The sequence below is a fragment of the Dermacentor albipictus genome, chromosome 1 (genome assembly GCF_038994185.2).
Source record: "Dermacentor albipictus isolate Rhodes 1998 colony chromosome 1, USDA_Dalb.pri_finalv2, whole genome shotgun sequence".
NCBI classification, from domain to species: domain Eukaryota; kingdom Metazoa; phylum Arthropoda; class Arachnida; order Ixodida; family Ixodidae; genus Dermacentor; species Dermacentor albipictus.
The window spans coordinates 475535932-475549731 of record NC_091821.1 but is presented as its reverse complement, the minus strand read 5'-3'; the positions used below and the strand labels follow the sequence as shown (position 1 = coordinate 475549731).

The window sequence follows — 13800 nt, the reverse complement described above, 5'->3', positions numbered from 1 at the left end:
TAATTACGTTTTGATCACACTTACACGAATTTATCGTGCAATGGTTTTGGCAGAACAAAGGCGAAGGTACTGGTGGAAAAATGAATTATGTCCGTTTCATTCTGCTTGGTGTTAACTATACCGACTGCATGATTGGAATCACAGCCGATCCTGCACGTCACACCCTCGCACCTAAAGAGTCATTAACGAAGTGTTACTCTATACTCGCGGACAACTTTCTGTGGCAACGAAGGGAAAGCTACGAGCGCGTGCCTGCTGTACATGTGTTACCGCGCCAAGTACTTCAGTAGCGGTTGACAGTGCTTCTGGTTGCTCGAAACAGACGCTGTATCGACGAATCGTCCAAGTGCGACGGTTTCGCGTTTCCCGAGACGCGGACGGGAATATCCGTAGAATAAGTAAAGCTCTACACTGATTGGTGCGTTCTCTCTTATGTAGCTGTTGCTAGTAAGGTATTTATGTTTTGTCTTCCCCATCCTAAGCGAACACAGATTAAAACGCGGGACTCTTTTCAGAAACACTGTCACTTGTGCGCACTTTGCCTCCGAAGCTTTCCCTTCATTTCCATAGAACGTTGTCCGCAAGTGTAAGTACTACATAGCAGCAGCAATCAAAGATGACTTGTGACGTTCCGCTTCGCGTCACTGAGCGACGAGCTCTCTTAACTAGTGCACCTGTTGCCGTACCGCAGGCTTATTGGCAGCGCAAAGCTGTCTGGCATTTTCTGCACGTGGATGACGCCGCTTTACCATCTCTTCTTCTCTAAGATTCACTCTTGGTGGCAGTTTTAGTGCCATATATTGCACGCATTTGTAACAATTTCATGGTTTTTTTATTTATGCTGTGTAATACCATATAAAACTGGAATGGTCGTGGTACCCTCTACCTCAATCTGTACACAACAATCTGTGTATAACATCGCAAGCAGAACAGAAAGAACCAGTTGTTACTAGTTCCAAGGGAATTCTTAGAACGCTTTACTGAATTGTTGCACAACGCAAGGAAGATATGAAATGCAGATACGCGATATACAGTGAAGACCAAGCTTCACTGTTCGAAGTAATCATAATTTCAATCGCAACCGAAGTACTTTGAAGCATCCTAATTGTAACAGTGCAACTTTTCAGATAACAGTAACGAACGGTTCCTTGCGACTCAGTGCTTCCCACTGATAAAAAGTTTATGACCTTACGCGTGGTGTCCTCCTGCACGCATTACATTTACAATTATTAAACAGTGCGTTCTACCGACGTGCCCGCATGCTCAGAGTGGTATGACCAAATCTGGTGGTTTAGTAGGGAAGCGCGTAGCGGAATCACCGTATTGTCAAATAATCTGTCTGCTTCCACAAAGCAGCAGCCATGATCCTAGCTTGACCTTCAGACAGATTCTAGTAAACGGAACGCAAAGCCTCGCACACAGCATAAGCCATTATAACTACTAAGCTTACCGCGGCGTGCGGCTTATAATTTGTATTTTTTTTTCACAAGTTAAACCCGACATCAGAGCTGAGGGGACCTGTACATTATATAATGTGGTGCCTGCTGCACAGTGCGCGTTTCTTTGGCAGCGTTTGACAGGTTAAATCGCTGCACTAACGAGCCGAATGCGTTCCCGCGTTCGAAAGTGAGCGCAGTGAACCGATTTCTCGCGTTCGGCGTTTCAATGCATATCAAAGGTATTAGCGGCTGCGGTTGACGCCAAATCTCACGTATAGTAACGGTGGCTCGCCTCTCACATCACATTCACGGTTGGAAAGAACCCGCACGAGGTCAATCTGTAAGCACAAAACTGAAATGCTACCTCGCAGGCAACTATAGCTTGGACGCAGCGCCGGTACTGTTAGGATGCGCGTCTTGCTTGATTCATCATCCCCCGGGAAGGAATTAGGTAGGGTTCTTAAGCAACGGCTTATCGGGATGCCGCGTGCGAGCTTTCATTGCGTTCGCAATTACACGGACGGTTTACGCGAATTAGCGCCATCGTCGCCGTGAGCGTCGGCGCTGCTCAATATGCTAAGTAGATTCCATAATATAGAAATACCAAAGTTACTCTGACCGAGTTTTATGGCGATGACTGATTTATTCGTTCGCAATTGCAGAGCCCAAAACACGGACGTTGAACATTTCATTCACATTGTACCTCCTTCATCACAAACTAATAAAAGCCAATATTTGGGCTCGCAATCTCAAAGCGATCCAATCTCACTCGTGCCGATGCCAGCGCATTTTGCGGGCCTAACCTTTCACCAGGCGCTGACTAATGTCGATGGTTTGCCGTCGCTCATGAATAGTACCATCTCGTGCATCGTCGAGAAGCGACGCCTGCAATTCCACCGGCGGCGCCCCTGACGCTAGCATTCTGAGGTGCTTGGCACAGCTGGCAGGGCGCTGTTCCTTCTGCGCAGCAAAAGTTGCGGGCTGCATCGAGCCTTGGGGCATTCTTGTGCAGTTACAACACCATCCGAGCATTACAAACGCAGCTCTAAGCCTTGCTATCGCTGACAACGTCCACTGGCATCCAACTAAAGCAAAAGCGTATCATCGGGTATGCCCCAGCTGCGCATAATCGCGAAAAGTGTCAGAACGTATTGTGGTAAAAAATATCGTAATTAAAGAAGTAAAATAGCTGTGGCTTAGCTAAGGTTAAGCCCAGGATGCGAAGCATACTAGCCTTTATTTTAGTTGTTGAACCACTGTTTAGCCTGGTGAACTGCTGTTGCTTGGCTATATTTAGTTCGGCTAGTAGAAGAAACAACCAGTGGCGTAGCTACGTCGTCTGGCACCCGGGGCCCATAGGTCTTCTGTCACCCCCCCCCCCCCCCGGCTGGAGTCAAGGAAGGCGAGGATATCAACAAGATCCGGGTGTCTTCAGACGTATATGACACCCCCCCCCCCTCCCACTGGCCCCTTGCACCCGGGGCCCACGGCCCCCCGCCCCCCCCCACCCCCCCCCTGTTGCTACGCCACTGGAAACAACTCATGCGTTACTCTGCTTCGCCTTGAAGAGTGGAACGCGAGAGCGTTCCCGTCGACCCGCCAAGGGGCGTAAGACAATGGGCTACGGCGCAGCGACTACGCGCCCCGCATTGGATGCGGTGAGCGTCGAGCAACGCAGCGTTCGGCGCGGCAACGAAATGTGCGCCTGAGCAAGCGACGCACGCCTGAGCCTTAGAAACAGCTCGTTTCTAAGGCAACACCGCATTCACTAGAGGTGCTTTTGTACCGCTTTGAAGCAACCTTCTCGTGGCTCAGTGGTAACGTCTCCGTCTCACACTCCGGAGACCCTGGTTGGATTCCCACCCAGCCCATCTTGCAAGAGTTGAGCCAAAGCCACCTAGAAACAAGCGCAGCTGCTTATATACCACCGCGACGGCGCGAGTTGGAGCCCCGTTTCTGCTCTGTCGTGACGTCACGGTGTCAGCCTTGAAGGCGACGCCGCGAGCGACGGCGCGAGTTGGAGCCCCGTTTCTCCTCTGTCGTGGCGTCATGGTGTCACGTGGTATGGCATGGGGTCAAAGGTCATTGAAGGCGACACCGCCGCGCCTGAGGAGCTGGGTTGAGCTCTAGTAATATGCTTCGCATAAAAGCGGAATAGACACTGTTTAGTATGGATTGCGGTTTGACGTCACGTGCTCTATAGGCCAACCACGTTATCTTATCTCACTTCCCTTCCACCCCGACCGCGTGCGGTGAGGTCTGCGAAAGAACAGCGCGCCTACGAAGAACTCGATGGTGATTAGAAGCAGAAATGCGCGCCGCGACGGCGGGCAGCACGTTATACGGACGAAGATTGTGCCGCAAACGCCAAGCGTGTGCACCTGTGGTTCGATAATCCCTACCCACTCCATTCCCCTGGTGGGTGATTTCAACATTGACATGTTTCTGGCTGACGAAAGGTGGTTCGTGGCTTTGTCTTGGAAGGGTTCGTCATTCAGTCTTACACAAACATCAGTTGCCCACGAGGCTTCATCGGTTGTGTACAGAACTCACATTGCCCTATGCCCTTTCCAGTGTCGCCACAGGGCCACTGGCCGTATATCATTGCGATCATAAAGCGATATTCGCCTTGGCGACGAAATAATAAATCCAAAAATGCATACAAGAGATAGTTAAAAATAAAGGAAGCATTGAGTATGCAATTTAATAAAACATGAAAATCGTGAAAGAACCGAAATTCGTTGTGGTATTTCTTTTATTTTCAGTCAACAAGTTACCAACGCATTTACCCGCTGGTCATTCACCTTTACAGAGTCGAATGGCTCTGAAATTTATTTATTTATTTATTTATTTATTTATTTATTACAGCGAAGCCGTTAAGGGTCAGTTATCCTAGGATCGTGTGCGTGTGTCGACACAAAACTCTAGCCTTCTCCTCTGGCGTCCGCATGAGACGCCACCTGCGTTCATGCCGTCGAGTACGCGCCGTGATTGACGCGGCCCTACTAGAATAAATACTCTTTACGTGAGCTGATCCCGAAGATAGTGCAATGCCGGGCCGACCCGCGGCGGATCTGCAGTTTGCCCTTAAGAGGCCCACATACGCAGCTTCACTGGTCATCCTTCTTCACAGAGGGGAAGGGCAGTGAGCCCAGTTCTTTATTTATTCATATAATACATCATCGAATGAGGATGCTTCTCGCCCGACAACGCTGTCGTGCCATTCGTGATCCTAGCCTATCCTTCGCGTTGCATCTCTTTCGCGAGCCATGCACACTGAGCGGGCGAAACACGCAGTCGCTACGTGTAGTAGAAACCTGAAAGGAAAGACCCCAGCCTAAAAAAAGTGAAACATGCGAGCATCGTTTAAGTATGTCGAACGTTATCGTAGCTCTTGGTCACATAAGCAAAATATATATACTATTTGATAAGTAATTCTTTTTATTTCGACTTCAAAGTACGGTTGGCTTACGGACAACTGGCTTTCAATTGCTTCACAAGTCTCGCCAGCTAAATTAGTATCTATTAAACCATGGGTTGTGTGCTTTGTACAAAGACTGCACATTTATTTATTTGCCGAACTATTTAAATATTTACCTCCAGGCCAGTATATTCACAGAGAAGCATTGCGTATGCTGTGGGCCGCCTATATATACGCATCATACATAGTGATATGTGTGCCGTATTGTACATGGCGCTGGCCAAGTGAAATGTCTCTCTCTCGTGCACTTACGCGAAGCCGAGAAAAGGCATTCTGATCAAGAAAAAGCTTACCTGTACGAATTGTTTTTCTACTTTCCTGCCCTCATTTTCTGCCCCCTCGCCTTTTTTTTCGCCTCCTGGAAACCGTACAGTGATCCTTATGAGGATGTATTTGACCTAATTCAATAGATTTTTTATCATGTGTCGTGCCGACCGCTCAGTTCCGGTCGAAACTAACTCGCCGATTCATGGCAACACATAAAGAAGCACAAAAATGTTGAAAATGAAAAGAATCATTCCAAAATACTGTCCAATAGACCAGTGCAACGCTAGGTTCGTGATCTCCTTCTTTTATATTTTTTTGACCCGGTAACTTTCTAACCGTACCTGAATGGTTACTGGTAACGGGTCTGCACAAACCGCGCTTCCCGTACATAAACTAATGGCATGTACGCTGCAGCGAGGCAGGCACGAAAGATAGCTAGCTTTGTCCAGCTTAATTCGTTTAGCCGCCGGGCTCACAACCCTCGCTGCCATCGCCGCAAGAACATGGCGTATATAGCGGCGCCAGGTCGACGTGGAAGTAACCACAACAAAACCCAACACTTTATTGCGCACTGCAGCTCCGCGCTTGACAGGACTGAGCCCGGGCGACACTTGCCCGCTGACCCTGCGATGACCAGCCTGGATTGAGTCCCCACCAGCGGGCTCATTACGGACCTGGTAATCATTATTGATCGCTCGCTTGGCCTCCGCGAATGTTGCAGGAAGCAACAGCTTGCGCACGTGCCTGGCGGCCTTTCTCGGCTTTTTGCGGAGCTTTCGTAAGGTTAGCTCACAAATGATGCAAGACCACAGAAGCTCCTAACAGCGCTCATAAATGATTCAAATTGCGGCTCCCACATTGTGGCCATTTGCAGCTTTACTGAGACAGCACTTTCGCTTAGCTCATTCGTACGCCTTCCATATTGACAGGGTCCTCAATACTTTGAATACGGTGATAAAACTTCCCTCGAAAGTTTCATATTGAGGCAGAAGGTGGCACCAGAGCCGTGAACAATCTGGTGCGCTACATGGCCGAGCTGCGCAATCATACGAGGAAAGGCGCCTCTCCCATATGTATTTCAGCGTGTTTATACAGTGAACGTGCGACCGGAACTCATGGCAAAATATTTTAATGTGCGATTTGTTTCTGTGTCTAAATTATACAGGGCGCAGTTTTATGACTGACGTCGACCCCTCCCCCCTAGTAGCCTTGCTTGCACAAACTGTTTCTTTCAGCTGTCTCTGTTCGCACTTTGTTTAATTAGTTAGTCGGATAAGTAATTTATATTTAGTTAGCTAGTTCAGTGTGTTAGCTATTAGTTCGTTAGCTAGTAAGTTAATTGTACTAGTTTAGTTATAGTTAAGTTGGTTATTAGCAAATATTTTTGTTTCAGTTAAATAACTTATTTAATTAGCTTTGTCAGTTGGAATTGCTAATTCGTTTTGTTAGGTACATTATTTAGGTAGCTTAGTTGGTGTATTACTTAGTTAATATTATGTCATTAGTTTATTGGCTCAGTTTGGCCTCGGTACTGTAATTGATTAGGTTACTTATTAGGGTTTAGTTAGTTAATGTAGTTGTTAGGTTAGTAAGTTATTTATAAGGTTGATAAGTAGTTCAGTGATTTCAGTGATAAGGTTGATAATTAGTTCAGTGAGCATTCAAACTTCGCGTTTCAATGCTGTAAATAGCAGTGCACGCGCCGCAAGCACATCACAAGTTGCGTTAGCAGATTGCTTTTGTATTGAGCGATCGCGTCGTAAGTATTCCAAAACCAGCGGGAGGTCATCGAGCCGTATAGGAAGAGCTGCGTAAGGAAAACATAACTTTCGAGAAACGATTAGAACGTGGGCGAATTTTCGGATAGGAACCGCAGGAAGCGCAATATGCGAGCGCTTAAAAAATGAAGTAGCGGAAATGAATATTTCGAGTTAGATTGATAGATTACACTTCTGTAATCTCTACTTCATCATGCGTAACGATAACATTCTTTTCGCGCGAGCGATAAAATGACGAAAAATGGGAACAAGTGCGGCACCACGTGTTATGACTACCGCACCTGTGATACGTGACGTTCCACAAAGAGCGGTTGCTATGTACCGGCAATGCTAACTGCATGGCTTTCGCTGTTTACAACCACCAAGGCGGCACAAAGACCCTTACTCTCTTCCGGAAGCCGAGGCTAATGTGAGCGTATCCAGTGTCCAGAACAAACGCACAACCGCAGAACGACTTACGCAAACAGAACACTTGGAGCCGCCAAACAGTACGCTTCGTACACAGAGCACAATAAATGGTTTCTAAAAAGGCATAACAGTGACATAGCAGGAGATCACGTGGAAATTACGTCGACTACTTGGTTTGGGAGCGGGCAATTCAACTTTAGGAGCGGCAGCGGAACCTTCGCCCGCCACTTTTCTCTAGCGATAAAGTGATATATTCCAGACAGAAAACCATGAGAGACCTCTAGACGAACAGTCTGCCGATTTTGCTGAGCTTAGTATTTTTTTTTACATGCCCCTTTAAGAGGAAGCTGTCGCTCGGGGGTTGCTGCCTCAATACATGAAAAAGGGGAAATCATTTTTCTCGTCAACTGCTGCGCTAATTATTGCAGTAAATGACAAAAGGACAAAATGTAAGTGTACGTTGCCACCTCTTTATTTACGTCGTCAATTTTCGCAAAAGAATGTAGTGGAAATTTTGAACTTAGCGAAAACTCAAGTGTTAGGTTTACAGCTCTTTTGAAACAATAATGAAGACATCACAATTATGTGAACTGCACCTAATTATGCAAGTAAAGCTCGCAAAATTAATGTATTATGAATCCGTCTTAAGTAAGTCATGTATTTGTGAGTAGGACTTTTGCGAAAGCTTCGTAAAAATTGTAACAATTTCAGGTAAGCTGCATATTTAACAATACATTTGTCCGCGTGAGGCTCTAGTACAGTTGCAATTCTCAGAACTGCAATATTTGAATTTGGTGCAGAGTTACTGATGTGCTAACTTCGTGCTGCTTCTTTATTGAAAGTTGCTGGTTTCGGCAATATTGTGAAGTAATCTTTCATGGGCTCTTCCTTGCACTTGGCAGTTTATATATATATATATATATATATATATATATATATATATATATATATATATATATATATATATATATATATATATATATAATATATTGCTGTCTATCCTGGAGTGACCTTGCAGAATATACGCCTCTGGCCCTGCAACTGATACATCAGCAGTGGTAAGCAGCAATCTTTCTTCCCGCCTCAAAAAAAAAAAAAATTACTTGACTTAAAATTGCGCGATAACAAGCTCAAAGTTTAATGCGTATAATGAGTTATCTATCGTAATTTTATGGTGGGGCCTTAGTGCTTAATTTAGGTTTGAATGTCGTCAAAAAAGGACTTTTTGCCCAATTAGAAGGTAATTTTATTGAAAAGCACTTTATTTCGCAGCCAAATATTAATTTTTACAGGAAGCTAGAGCAATGGGAAAAATAGTAAACAAATATCTTGACTGTAATGTCAGTGACGTTTATACAATAAGAATTCTGATAACACACAATTTCTTGCTGTTGTACAGAGCCAGTTAAACGCGGAGAATTTATAAATGAGTTCACCTACGACGTCACATGAAAAAACCGCGAAAGTAGAATATTCTAAAATAAGATTTTGTCATTGCGATTAGGTTCGCACTTTATTAAAAAAAAGTTATCTCTTTCTATGTTTTGCTTCTTCAAGTAAACCTTAAAGAGCGCATACATAAAAAAAAGAAACATTTTATTTAGAGATAAATAATTCGGTTAAAACTTATGCACACAATTGTAGACTAATCAATAGCCTATGGTCTTTTTTGGGGTGTGGGATGTTTCGCGTAAACTATGAGATGGGGGACCCGAGGGGCCCGATTCTTTTGATCACAAAGCCTGAATTAAACTTTTCGGAATTTCCCACCTGCAAACCACCGGCTTGAGACGTTTGGTGCACTAAGCATGTCGCGCGGCATCAATTTTACTGCTTAATCGAGAGAGCACGCATGTTCCCGCTGACTGTAAAACAGACGTCATGGGACGCGTTCGTTGTCGAAATTCGCTGTTTGTCTCCCAACGTACTGTGGCGCTATCGCACGTTTCGCCAGGTCAAGCACATAGTGTCTTGTTTGTCGGCATGTTTTATTCTGAATAAAGGTTCAGCTTTTTCCGCGAGGCCCAGCATGGTGGCTGTGGTATGCGTTCGTCACCAACAGCTATATCTTCATATAGCTGTTGCATCCTATAGCTATCATTATCATCATCATCATCATCATCGCACCACCACCACCATCATCATCATCGTCGTCGTCATCATCATCATCATCATCGTCGTCGTCATCGTCATCGTCGTCGTCATCATCATCTTTTATGTTCACTGCAGGACGAAGGACTCTCGCTGCGATCTCCAATTACCCCTGTCCTGCGCCTACCGATTCCACCTAGCGGTTAGCAACAGTTATGTAATGGGAAGTGACAAAAAAGAGTGGATTTACAATGTCTTCCAAGGAAGCAAAATTAAAGCAATAGATAAGCATGAAGACTCGTTGCTATTGGTATTTGATGCAGGACTGAAATCAATAGTCAATGATACGCTGGTTAAAGCTTTCACAGTGCTATAATGGCCGAGAAATTAATTTCAAAGAAGTAGACTACTGCGTATGCAGACAAATGCGACGCGCAGCTAGTAGACGGTAAGGCGCTATTGCAAATTGTGCACAAAGTTGTCGACAGTATTATCGGGGTTCGTTCGAAGAAAGAAGACGTTGTGAGGCTTAAGAATACGTTTCAAGAGTCAATCAGCGGGACGCGGCCAACACACCACGAAGAAGGGTGACAGGAGGGGCCAGCGGGTTCGCAAAGACCGTTGTACATTTTGACAGGTTACAGAAAGAGCCGCAGTGCCTCCGAACATGGGAAGATGCGAGGCTGTGCTCAGCGGCCACTGCAGATAGTCGCTTTGTTTTCTTATTGAAGTCATCACTGCTGACAAATAAGGAATTTTGGTACTTATCAAGGCTGAATTTATAAGGAAGACACATTTTTGGAAAGCCCGCTAAAGCCTAATATATATATATATATATACAGAGAGAGAGAGAGAGAGAGAGAGATAGCGATAGCGAAATTGATTGTATAATTGGAGTCAGCTGTTCTCCGCCCGAGGTAGCCGGTGTCCCTAGTCAAGGAAGCCTTTGACTGGCGAAGCTACTTGGCCCTGCCTACCAGGGCTTGCCAGTTCTCAAGGTCCACGCACGTCAGCCAGTTTTCCCACTTTTCTCCGTGTGGGGCTGTAATGTTATTACGTGTTATTTCGGGCCCACACTTCCGTACACTAATGTATAGGGTATTGGACACTTTGCACAAAAAAATGCAGTTGCATGCGTTTATGCGATGTCGGGCACGCGGCGAAATTACAGAAAGGTTATCGCGTCAACTTTGCTCCCCGGTGGTTAGAAAATGGTGAGAATATATATTGCAAACGTATTTTTTTAGAGTACTAACAATTATTCCAACAATTTATTTGTGAAAGCATAGGTCACGCATAAAAGTGCATAGCATTCAGAGGTCAAAGTAATGTTGCAATGATTTCGACCCTTTACTATTCGTGCGATGGAAGCATCATATTAAAAATAAAAAGTGAAAAGGGCGCCACGTTATTACACAATGCACGTTCGGTCGGTATGGCTTGGTACTCGAAACTAAGGAATACAAACATTACCAGCGTGGCATCCAGAAATTAAATTGATGGCAGACCACACGAAAGCTGGCATTACCCTGTATGAAGACAATATATTCAGTCCACTTCCAAGCAGAAACTCCTCTCTGTGTTAGGTGACACAGGAATAAGCTAAGAATACGAATCAGCTACGATTTTGAAGCCCCATATCCTTACGGGGCGACGTCATTGTTGCAGCATGCAACGTGCAGTATTTGCAATTATGCATGCACAGCGCGTGAAGGCCGCTACAAACTGTCAAGAAAGCAAATGAAAAGCGACAGAATGTTAAAGAAACCCTAACCTTCATCAGCCTGAGACTACAGTACTTTCACACAAATGTCGCCCGGACGCATAGCAGAGGATTTTCTTCGTGCCTAGATCCAAAAAGCGCGAGTGGTATTCTGCATTGTGTTCAGAATCACAACGCAGCCGGAAGCGGGCTGCTTCGTGACATACCGCAAAGGGGGGCAAAAAAAGGAAGATAGAAAAATGAGAACACAACCACGTCGAGCAGCACACGCGTCGAGGCCTGGCGAAACTTGAAGCAGAACTTTTCTTGCTTACTTGACGCAAACCCAATTTCCGATGCAGCAGTCCTGCGAGAATCGGCATAGCGGAAAAAGAGCCGACTAGGAGGGAATCTTGAATTGGAGGAGACGGTGAAAGCCCGTACTCGCCGTGTCGAACAGAGTCGCACGTGCGGGCATGTCGTTCCTTTGCATTCTTGACTTTCCGCCGCCCAAGTGCAATTTACCAACTTTCCCCGTCCTTTCGGTTGGCCCTTTGATGTGTTCCCCTGGGCGTACTACCGCCTTTTCCCGAAGTTTATATCGAAGTGCGAGCAAGGTTCGCTGCTAAGGAAGGCATCATTGCAAGAGTGTAATCACGCATTCCATTTTTAAATGAAAAGTGTGAACCTTTAACATGCAAATATAGTCATTTCACCGCGCGCGAATGCGTCGACAAGAACGCACATATCATTTTGAAATTACATTGCAGCTTTAATTTCTCTTGCTACGTTCTTCAAGCTTTTCGTACTGACGTAGCTTCATACGCTTGGAATTGTTATGAAAGAGTCCACAAACGAAACTGAACCATCACTAAGATATATAGCGGAGCTGACCTTACAAAATAGATTCAGAGAGCATATACTGTTTAGAGACTTCTTGTAGACTACTGTGGATTTTATAGATATGTCCGTTAGTCTATTTAAAATATTCTGTGTAGAGATACGTTGATAAGGTGCATCTCTCCTTTTGTGTAGTCCGATATAGGCTATCCTGTAAAGAAAAGTCTACATGGAGTCCATTTCTCTCGATTCCCAGCCTACAGATTTTCTACAGACCGTATAAATGAAAACTTAGGAAGGGTCAAGAGAGATATTACGCTTGCCTTCAGTGATAAGGAAGGCTTCTTGGAATGAAAAATTTCGCTTTATTTTTTTCTAAGACCACCGCGCTACCTCAATGAGCACGGTGTTTCTGGTTCGAGCCCCGACTGTCCTAGAACAATCATATGGAGAGTTTTTGTGCGTCTAGAAAGCCTCATGGTGATAAAATGCTCCTAAGAACCGCACTATCATATCCAAATTGTACCTTGAGGAAGTAAAATTCAATAGCGCATTCGCTTTCTTCTGCGCGAAAAAAAAAAGAATGTGGGGCACAGGAAGCTAAAAGTTAATGCGGCGTGTATCTGCCACCACTGAAGAACCACGCAGATGCTAAGTACGAGTCGGAAACACTTTTCATGGTTGGCACTCAGCGCCAAAAAAGCCGAGCGACGAGCAGGGAGACATGAAGACAATCTCAAGACGCCTTATGATTGTCTTGATGTTTGCCGGCTCGTCCTTCGCGTTCGCTAGCGCTGTTTTGAAGCCACGACAAACTGACTAGGTCAGAAATACGATTTGAACGTTTTTCAGTTTTTTTTTTCATGCATCATCACAGGCCTCCGTGAGGAGCACGTGAAGTCGGCGAGCAGCAAACTGTAACTGATGATTTTGGAGCGCTTATCCTGAGCGGGCAGCGCGTGTGTTTAAAATAGCCGCTTCATTGATAAGAAATAGAGTCAGTGCTCATGCAGCCGTAAGGGTAATTTAGCAGTGGCTAGCAGACTGAACACTGGACTTCCTTGTACCGGCACTTGTTTAAAACAATGCCCTCCATGTCATGCAACCAGTATACAGGTATCCATTACCATATCATCTACGTCCGCTAATGTTGGACGCTGATGCACTTGTCGCAGTTCGAATGTTTATTATACAATGTTCTCCGCGGGTAAAACAGCGAACGCCTTACTCAGTCTGCTCATGAGAAATGATAACTTTCCGGGGTATTGAGGGCGGTTTCTACTTACCGCGAGAAGCAAAATCCCGTAAGTAGTTTTTCAATCCGCTAAGCGTTCCATTAGGGCGCTGGCTGCGCAAGAACAGTATCACGAAATGGTCAATCAGAGAACCTTGAGATTTTGCGTAATCTTCGCATAAGAAATACCGTTACCACCAAACAATACGCATACCCTCGCCCCCGTTATCGCAAACACAGAAAGGAGAAAATATACAGGGCATCGACATGAGAGGCTGTAAACGCGGACGTGAAATATGAACCGCAAGCAGCGTGCAGCTTAAAAACAAGCAGGAGCAATCTTCCTTCCGACCGCTCTCTTCCAGCGTTGATCCAAAATAACGAACGAACGCCTATGCTTTGAGCGAAAATAAATGTTAGGCACTTTCGAGAAGCTCCGGTTTCCGAAGCGGGCACCCTCAAAGTTTGTGGGGGAGCAGCCGGAACCGCCATGTGCAGTGCGGCCACGTGTTGAGGATCACACGGCGCTTCATATCTGCCAGCGCTTCTTTCCTTCGGGA

General features: G+C 45.5%; 1 protein-coding gene across 1 annotated transcript in view; it reads right to left on the bottom strand.

The window, feature by feature from the left end:
* LOC139054516 (male-specific histamine-binding salivary protein-like) overlaps positions 1 to 13324 on the bottom strand; it is a 77321-nt gene extending 63997 nt beyond the window's left edge. Inside the window, exon 1 of the mRNA XM_070531596.1 lies at positions 13293 to 13324. The gene's annotated coding sequence lies outside the window, so the exon portion shown is untranslated. The remainder of the gene's footprint in view (positions 1 to 13292) is intronic.
* Positions 13325 to 13800: the final 476 nt, after the last annotated feature.